General features: G+C 37.8%; 1 pseudogene; it reads left to right on the top strand.

Moving 5' to 3' along the window:
* Nucleotides 1-211: 211 nt before the first annotated feature.
* On the top strand, nucleotides 212-7,943 carry LOC149237971 (E3 ubiquitin-protein ligase CSU1 pseudogene; annotated as a pseudogene).
* Nucleotides 7,944-9,806: the final 1,863 nt, after the last annotated feature.

The raw sequence follows: 9,806 nt of genomic DNA, 5'->3' as shown, positions 1-9,806 counted from the left end.
ATGGGCATATAGAACCTCAGTGAGAAATGCGACTGGGTTTACGCCCTTTCAGTTGGTGTACAGCCTGGAAGCTGTCTTACCGATTCAGTGTGAGATTTCATCTCTAAAGCTCGCAATCGATCTACTTCCCGAAACTTCAGAGGAAGAGGCTCGTTTCTTGGAACTAATCCGCTTGGATGAAACCCATCATGACGTCGCGCTAGCTAACGAAATGCATAAGAAACATGTCAAAGCACAATTTGACAAAAATGTCAAGCCTCGTGTCTTCTCCGAAGGTGACCTGGTCTTAATTTATGATCAAGACTCTGATAAATTTGGAGCAGGTAAGTTCCAATCATTATGGATGGGCCCCTACATTGTTAAATGGGTATTAGCAAAAGGAGCCTACGAGTCGGTAGATTACGATGGAATTCCACTATCGCAACCTCGGAATGGGTTGTATCTTAAGCGATACTATGCTTGATCAAGTGTAGTTATCTCTTTAAATGCTTTTGTTTCATTTTTGTTTTCGTCAAGAGTTGTCATTTTGGTTAAGTAATCCACTTTGCATTTATTGCAGATGTTGGACTTTTTGGAAACATTCGTTGGGTATGCTGACGGAGCTAGTCGTAGAACACGGAACCTATCTTCTACAGCCTGGGCCATCTTTGATCCAAGAAGTGAGTTAGTGAGTTTCAGGGGGAGATGTATTGGTCAATCAATGAACAACATTGTTGAGTATAACACATTGATAGAGATTCTCTCTAATACCATTTCGCATGGCATACACCGACTTATTGTCAGGCTAGATTCACAACTCGTCATTCTACATCTTACTGGCGTTTATTCAGTTCAGAACCCATCTATCTATCGTATGTTCCTAAGAGTCAAGATTTTGGAAAGGAAGTTTGATTCCATTCAATAGCAACACATTTCCAGAAACTTAAACACTTTAACTAATTCATTAGCGAATTATGTGTTAGACAGACATTTGCAACATTTGTAAAGAAAAGCATTTTACATCAACACTTGCATCTAGATCACATAACTTAAGCAAAATAAACTCTGAAAATCAAAAATATATAACTGTTTATAGTTTCACATAATTTTTTGTATACAAGGCAAAATTGGTCATGTGACCAAGAAACTCAAAAGTAAATGCAGAAAAGCATCCTATACTAATGATGCTAGTGATAGCATGTCACCGCCTGTGCGATCATACGCAGGAGCCTAGTCCATCGACTCAGAACACCAATAGTATGGCACTCTAGCCTCAGAGGTAACTCGTCGATCCTCACATCCTAGATACCAAGGATAAGACCCTCGATCTGATCCTACAAAACAGCCAGGGTCTCTGCTATGTCCAAATCACAAAGGACATCCCTCCCTACAGCTTCTCCAGCTGGAACGCTAGCTTTCGCCCTTGGGCGCACCACTGGTCTCACTAGCCCAACATCTGCACAAGTACATGAGTTTAATTAGTCTCAATAAATCACAAAAAACATTATAAAACTGATAAACAAAGATATGGTCAAAATCTTTACCTATCACACCCCACTACTCGCCAGCCAGCAACACCAAATCCAAGTCACCTCAGAAGTCCATCCCGACATATGGATACTCTGAGAAGACCATCTCCTAACAATCAAACCACTCAAAGAAGGCATCAAAGAAAGTAATCTGTGGCTGACCAACATGTTTGGCCATGAGATCGACCCATCTCTGCATCCTGTGTTCCCTTGGTGCTGGAAGTCCCAATGAAATATGTTGTGGCTGCATCAGTGGGATCCTCTCTAAGGCAAAGGCAGTCAAAATGGAACCGTATCCGAAGTTCTTGGATCTTTCATTCTTTACCTTGGAGAGTTGTTCTTTTATCATCGAAAGTACTGCATCACACCAGTTGAATACCTTTGGTTCTAGGCATTCTAAAGCATACTGCACATAAGATTTGTTCACCAAATGAAGAGCTGCGCTACTAGCCAATCTAGCAAAGGTGAATAAAATGGTCCTCAGAGACTGATCAGTGACATCCCAGATATTGATCTTGCCATCTCTACTAGGCTGAGATCCATCTCTACAAAGCTGATGGATATAATATCTCACCGATTCGCCCCCACGGGCAAATCCAAACAGTGAAAGAGAGGCACCACACCTCGATAACCCCGTCAAAAAGTAGATGTACTTGACTGTCAGTGGGATGGATTTACGTCTAATCTGAAACACCTGGTTGATCAGATCCCATGCATCGAGGAAATACTGCAACAAGCTTATTTGTTGCCTCATGCTAGATATACGGAAGAATTTGAGCAAACCACAGTTTCGCAATGTAGTAACAGTACCCTGATCATGTAAGGCAATCATGTCTTCTTCTTCATGCTCGCATTCACACCATGTGATGACCATCTTGATCCAACAAATATCTGAGTCACAGACAAAAGATGAATTAGGATCCAAATTTGAGCAAAAACAGGCAAAACTTTCATGAGGAATCACTATGCAAAGTTTCCCTTCTAGGCCCATCGCACCTTACCTTTGGACTAGGTGAGATGCATACTGACTGGCCAGTACATAGCTCAGTATGCATCGCACCTTTCGATATAGGGCAGGTGTGATGATGGGAGAACGTTTTCTTAAAACCCCAAGGGCTCAGAAAAAGGGGAAAACTTGCTCAAATCAGAAAAGGATGGAATGAAAATGAAGAGCTCAGGGTTAGCTCCTACATGGTCTTGACGGCGTGGAGAATAGTCCACCCGATCTCCCGAAATCAGCTGATGAAGTTTGGGGTAGAAAACCACTTCAGAGCTCCAAATCCCAAATTTGAAATGAAATGGTAAAAATGAGGGGTAAAACTACTTTTTATGTTACTATTCACGTACTTCAAGTAAAATGTTAGTTTTTAATTCATTTTTCAAGCATATATATGTGTATTTCTAATCAATTTGATAGAGCAATTAAGTAGGTTGAACGACCGAGAAAAGAATCTAACGTGTTAAACAGAAAACTAAATATCATTGACTAATATCAAGAGCAATGTTCCAGCAGGGTTCAAGCTCGTTAAAAATTCAACCCGCACTGAGCACATGTTGGCACAAGGTTCAAGCTCATTAAAAAATAAACCCACCTTTGGTAAATAACCTTTGTGATTGCTTTGCTATCTGCCCTTTTGAACTTTGGTTGTGTTCCTTCCGTCACCTCCATTTCATTTGGCCAACCATATGCTTCCACTTGATTGTTTACCCTTTTGAGAAACATCTGCGACGAGTGATTTTGATTGCCACCCTCTTCACACTGCCACGTTTTGAGAAGTTCCAAACTTACCTGGAACCAGCTGCTACCCAGAAATATCACTCGTTCCTAAAAAAGAAGCCTCTTTTAAACTCTTTTTAGACTCATTAAATATAAAAAGATCATTGAGCTATTAGACTTCCCAGCTCGTTAAAGTACGGGGAATACTATCCCTGTCATATATTTACGCCGTAAGGCGTCCCCTCTGAAAGGAACTCCCCTCCATGCAACCGTGTCTCGATGTAGGCCGTTAGATGGATTGTTAGACGATTAAATAATCTCCAGCCATTAGATCATCAATGAAGAACGTTCTGATCAGTGAAGAGTCGCTCGCCCTGAGGTCTGAAGCGACACAGGTTAGTTTTGCATATCCTGCGTCAAGTGTACAAGTTTCCTGTTTCTCAGGCTCACATTTTTAAAGAGTCGTGGACGGAATTCATTCATACTTCTGGTGTTTTATAGCTCGCTGTTGAAAGCTCTGACTGCCTTTTACAGTTGAAATTAAGGCAATGATTGATCGTTCCACTGGCAGAAACCTCGGCATGCGCGAGGGACTGAGACGGTATTTCATACGATCTTTAATGCTGTTTTTTTCTTCTTTTATGACTAATTACAAATTAGCTGATCTTGATCAGTCAATCGTTTCTTCCAGCGAAGCTATGTATTTGCTGTTCCTGTTAATCTGCTATTTTTTCACTTTTGGAAAAATATAAAAAAATCTTACCGACTGCGTTTTACAGTTGAAATTGCGGCAATGATTGATCGTTCGACTGGCAGAAACCTCGGCATGCACGAGGGACTGAGACGGTATTTCGTGTGATCTTTAATGCTGTTTTTTTCTTCTTTTATGATTAATTACAAATTAGCTGATCTTGATCAGTCAATCGTTTCTTCCAGCGAAGCTATGTATTTGCTGTTCCTGTTAATCGGCTATTTTTTCACTTTTGGAAAAATATAAAAAAATCTTAATCCTAAAGATTTTAGGCCGATGACATCGATATTATATGATCTTTGAAGCTTTCGTTCATGCACTCATTTTTTTCAAAATTTGCGTGAAATTTCTATTAAATTCAACTAGCTACTTCTTCTGTTGTATTTCAAGAATCTTTTTCTGACTGAAAGTCTATAGAATTGGAATTGTTTTGTTTCTCCCATAAATCCTCTAGCCTTCTTTATAAAATTGTAATTTTTTTTGCAGTCCCATAAATCCTTGGGGCCTTCTTTGTAAAACTGTAATTATAATGGTTATCCTCAGCTTCTTCTTCATAAAATTATACTTGTTTTCTTCATCCTTAGATTAGCAGTTTGTGAAACTATAATTGTTTTGTTTGTTTATAGATCCTCAGGGTTTTCTTTGGAAAATTATTTAGCAGCTGCCAAGTTTTTCTGGTTTTATTACAGTGAAAGATTTTCCACCAAACTGTTTGGATGCCTTCTCATACAATCCTTCATTTTTTTTCCTCAAATTATAATGGTTTTGTTCGGTCCAGAGATAAATATTTTTTCTTAAATTGTAGTTTTGCTTCTCCCATTAACCCTTATAGTGTTTATTGGTACTTTAGATGTTGCTCTATAGAAGTTTATGGACTTTTACATTTTGTCACATTCTGAATGATCCACGCATTCATCACCAAGATATAAAGGAAACTTGTTTTGTACCTTCCATAAATTCTCAGTATTTATCAGTTTGAATGACCCCGGGAAGAAAGGGTAAATAGAATGAACATAGATTTGTATTCTCGTTTTGATTTTTTGTTTGTTTACCCATTTCCAGGCCCTCCAGCGCAAGGAATTCTGTGAGCTCACCCATAATTGGAAGAAATTCTTTTCTTATGGCTTTCAGACTTCTCAACTTCTCATTTCAACACATCTGTCAATGTCAACTCAGCACATAAAACAGAGAAGGTACCCTTCATAGAGCAGGCAGGGTCATTCTGGAGTGTAGAAGTTTATGGACTTTTACATTTTGTCACATTCTGAATGACCCACGCATTCATCACCAAGATATAAAGGAAACTTGTTTTGTACCTTCCATAAATTCTCAGTATTTATCAGTTTGAATGATCCCGGGAAGAAAGGGGAAATAGAATGAACATAGATTTGTATTCTCGTTTTGATTTTTTGTTTGTTTACCCATTTCCAGGCCCTCCAACGCAAGGAATTCTGTGAGCTCACCCATAATTGGAAGAAATTCTTTTCTTATGGCTTTCAGACTTCTCAACTTCTCATTTCAACACATCTGTCAATGTCAACTCAGCACATAAAACAGAGAAGGTACCCTTCATAGAGTAGGCAGGGTCATTCTGGAGACTAGTCAAGATGAATGCCCCAGAATGGGCCTATGCCCTACTAGGATCCGTAGGGTCCATGGTCTGCGGTTCCATAAGCGCACTCTTCGCTTACATCTTGAGTGTCGTGCTGAGCATCTATTACAACCCTAATCTGTTATACATAAAAAATGAAATCAAGAAATACTGCTTTGTTCTGATAGGGATATCGTTCGGTGCCCTCTTTTTCAATACGGTGTAGCATTCCTTCTGGGAAATCGTTGGTGAGAATCTGACCAAGTGGGTCCAACAGCCAATGCTTGAAGGTGAACAAAACGGTTTCCATGAAAAAATTCAGATTGACATGGCATTCTGAATATAGTCACATTCAGAATGACATGGCATTTTGAAATTGAGATAGAAGAGCACAGGATTTTCTTCTTTTATCGTCTTCTGAAGATTCAATATATGCATTGAGTGCTACCTTACCAATGGAGAAAAGTAAAATTTAGATATTACATCAAAATTTAAAAAGTCATACTTCTTAGACTGAAAAATGATTTTCTCAATTAGCCTATGATATTCTGAGGATATTAACATTGCTGTTATTGGACAGTTTGAAGTCCTTGATAAGCAACTGAGATTTTTTGTTCCATTTTGCTGACCAGGCAGTAAAAGTGGTTACAATAATGCTTTCAAAAGGTTATACCCTAGGAAAAGATACTTTAAGCAAAGCCAAAGAGTTAGACGAGAAGTATCAAGTGATGGACATTGCTGCAGCAAAGGTGGCATATTTTGGCAAATTTTTCGAAGAGAGAGTCACCTAGGACTTCCATCTGACATTTATCCACCAATGTTGCAGCATCAACACAACCCACAGCCTGAAACTCTTTGGTCAACTGTATTGAGGGTCAAGGCTACCAAATTTTAACCGTCCCATCATCATTGCAAGTGCTTCAACTTGCTTCCAGACTGCAGCCTGTTGGACTAGTTACTAGACCTTCTTTGCCTGGGTAGATGATATCCCTCCACCTGCCAGAATAAAGCTCTTATGTCTGTCCAGGGTCTATGTTATTTTCTTTGAAGGAATCATATGGTTACATTTTGTATGAATGGCACTGCCTTTTGATTTGTTGGGAATTTCAAATTTACATCAGATGGCCAATAGGATTATAATATTATTCCTTTTTTTTCTTGATGTCTCTTGTTAATCTGGATTCAATGGAATTGGACATTTGTATGGCTCAGTTATCATAGTACCAAGGTAGATTACAATTGACATTAGTCTGCTTTGATGGCTCTTGTTAATCTGGATTCAATGGAGTTGGACATTTGTATGGCTCAGTTATCATAGTACCGAGGTTGATCATAATTGACATTAATCTGCTTTGAGCTTTGGATGCCACTATGCATATTTTGACTATGGGGTCATATTATTCGTTGCATATAGTTTAAGCTAGAATTTTGGATACTACATGGTAGAAACAAGTGTTGCTGGGATTGTATCCCTATTCATTATCAGTAGAATGACTAGTTTAGGTTGCCAACACTTCAATGTTGAGAGTACAAAATATTTGATATATTTAGGTTTTTAATTTAAATTTTTTATGAGTGGGTATTGTAAGTTGCTGGTGTTATCGGTGTATGATTTGACAGGAAACTTGCAAGCTATGAAGCACATCAAAAATAGGAGAAGGAGGAGGAAGAAGAGAAGTTTTTGTTAAAGAGGCAACAGGAACTTGATGCATTTTATCAACAAAACAATGGTGTTGTACCTCAATATAATGACAAAAATCACATTCGAAACAAAAATAGTTTTCATGGGGCCAATAGTGTTAAAGTGACTACATTTGAAGCGGAGGCTCTTCGGAAAATGAAAGCATTTTGGCTGCCATTAGCAACTCCCGAGGCTCAAGCAAAAGTTGAGGCACCTTCACTTGATACAATTTGCCCAGAGGGTAAAGAGAAACTGAAGTTGAAGTCTCTTTTTCCAGTTATTTTTACCAAGGATCGACATGATAAAAAATTTGAGGTTTTGGGGGCCAGTTCTATTTGCCCTAGTTGCAAAGATACACTAACAAACAGGCATACACTAATGGCAATCAGCACTTGTGGCCATATTTATTGCATAAAGTGTGCAGAGAAATTTGTTAAATTAGATGGGGTTTGTTTTGTCTGCAATAGAAGCCGCAAAGAAAAGCATTTGATCACGCTGGAAAAAGGAGGTACTGGATTTTCTGGTCACGAGGACCACTTGGAGGCAACCGATTTTAAACATGTTGGAAGTGGTTCTGGCATGGGACTTATGAGGCCAACAGTTAAAACATGAACATCAAACTCATGTTTAACTACTATGTACAAATATGATTAAGCAGTCTTAGAATTTTAGTTTGTTGGATTTCATAAATTTGACCAAATAAAGCTTGATTTGCTTTTCTGTTCTAATTTTGAGGCTCTTATGCATCTGGAGTTTTAGGATGATGGTGCATCTCTTTTCAGGCATGTGATCGAAAAATCATGCAGGCATTTACTTTTTACTCCATATCATCCTAAGCTTTCTTTAAGACGGTTTGGAGGATTTAATTATGTTTTGTTCTGATATATATATATTAGTCAGCCTTGTGCAGTTAGCATGGTTCTAGGAATATGATAAGCATGGTATTAGTAAATATGTGGCATTTGTATGAGAATATGGTTGCCTCTGTGTCATAATTTGTTGGATAGTATGTATGCTGTAATAATATCCTCGGTGCAGTTCATGGAATCAGATATTCTTGACTATGGAACGGAATACGCTAAAACATCATTATTCAAGAGATCAGTCCTAGTGCTGTATGTATAATTTAATTGCGATACAAAATATCCGATTTCTGATGCCATTGATATTTGATTGGGCTTAATATATAGTTTGCTCTTTTTCAGTATCTTAGCTTTTTTGCTTGGGGGCTACTGATATCCATGAGTGACCATCGATGAATTTGATAAAATAATTTCTGTGCAAAATTTTGTAATGCTCACTTAGTGAACTCGGGCCCAATCTCAATCATATCTCTCGCATGCTTTTCCGTTGCTCAAGTCAATTCAGCAAAAATCTTAGCAAGAATGGACACTATGTTACTTTATGTAGATTTGATTTTTGTCGTATATTCATTATTGATCATTATGAAGGAAAAAGGAAATGTTCTATTAAGCTAGATCTTCGTTATAGAGAAAATTGGAAGTCTTCGAGGCTACAGATGGCAAAATCCCTCGTAATATTGGCGTGATATACATTAATCTTTATAACATATTTAACAGATTGAAAAGACTGATTTATGGAGTTGCAGAAATGTTATCAAGTTCAATGAAATCCATTCTTAACAGCGTAAATTTTATATATCAGGACTTCGTATGTAGTAGCACCCCCTTCTTTGATGCCTAAATCTGAAAGTTGAATGTTTCAATGGAAAAGGAAACATCACAGAAAATAAAATATGAATGCACACCATGTAAAATACAACTCTCAAGAAGTAGCTTCTCCCAAAATATAGTATTTTTGTATTTTCCTTCTATTGTATTTATCTTAGAATCCACATCACCCAATTGTGCTGCAATTAGACCATAAAGTGTCCAACAAATGGAGTTGAACCAATAAAACCATTTCCACCGTACAAGAATTTTCCACCGAAGAACACAATAAACCCATAGAAGAGATTCCAAGAGGAGTACAAGAATTTTCCACCAAAGAACACAATGAACCCATAGAAGAGATTCCAAGAGGAATAAAAGGTCGATGAAATGATTGAAGCAATGTGGTAACCTGAAGTAATAACAACTGACATCATCCCAAAGTATGTGAAGTAGAGGAAAGTGAAAAATATGAAGAAGAGGAACCATAAAATTTTGGCAAATGTCCACTCAAGAGAAATCATGGAGCAAACTCAAACTAATTTGCATTAGTAAAAATGAGTAACAACTTACCACATCCAAGGCTTAACTCAATTCTTTTCAATGTGAATCATGTTTATTACCATACTTTTGGAGGTGTGCCTCAAATCCTTCTTTATGCATGTTGAAATAGGGTATCAATGTCTTCTGCATGAGCCTCGATGAATATGTGTTGAATATGTAAAGAAAAGAAAGCATTTTGTGTTGTTGCTAAATTCTTGTTGCATTTGCTTTATGAAACAGCCTGATTGTAATGCGGATCTTGTAAGGAGGTTAATGCCTATCATGTCAAAAGGGTCTTTAATTACAAAAAGGAAGGTTTATCGCTCCTCATCATTTGACTTTAGT

The sequence above is a fragment of the Pinus tabuliformis genome, chromosome 8 (genome assembly GCF_031772625.1).
Source record: "Pinus tabuliformis cultivar Carrire ecotype Pingquan chromosome 8, CPIR1, whole genome shotgun sequence".
Classification (NCBI taxonomy): domain Eukaryota; kingdom Viridiplantae; phylum Streptophyta; class Pinopsida; order Pinales; family Pinaceae; genus Pinus; species Pinus tabuliformis.
The sequence above is the reverse complement of the archived record's forward strand: the minus strand, read 5'-3'. Positions and strand labels throughout refer to the sequence as shown.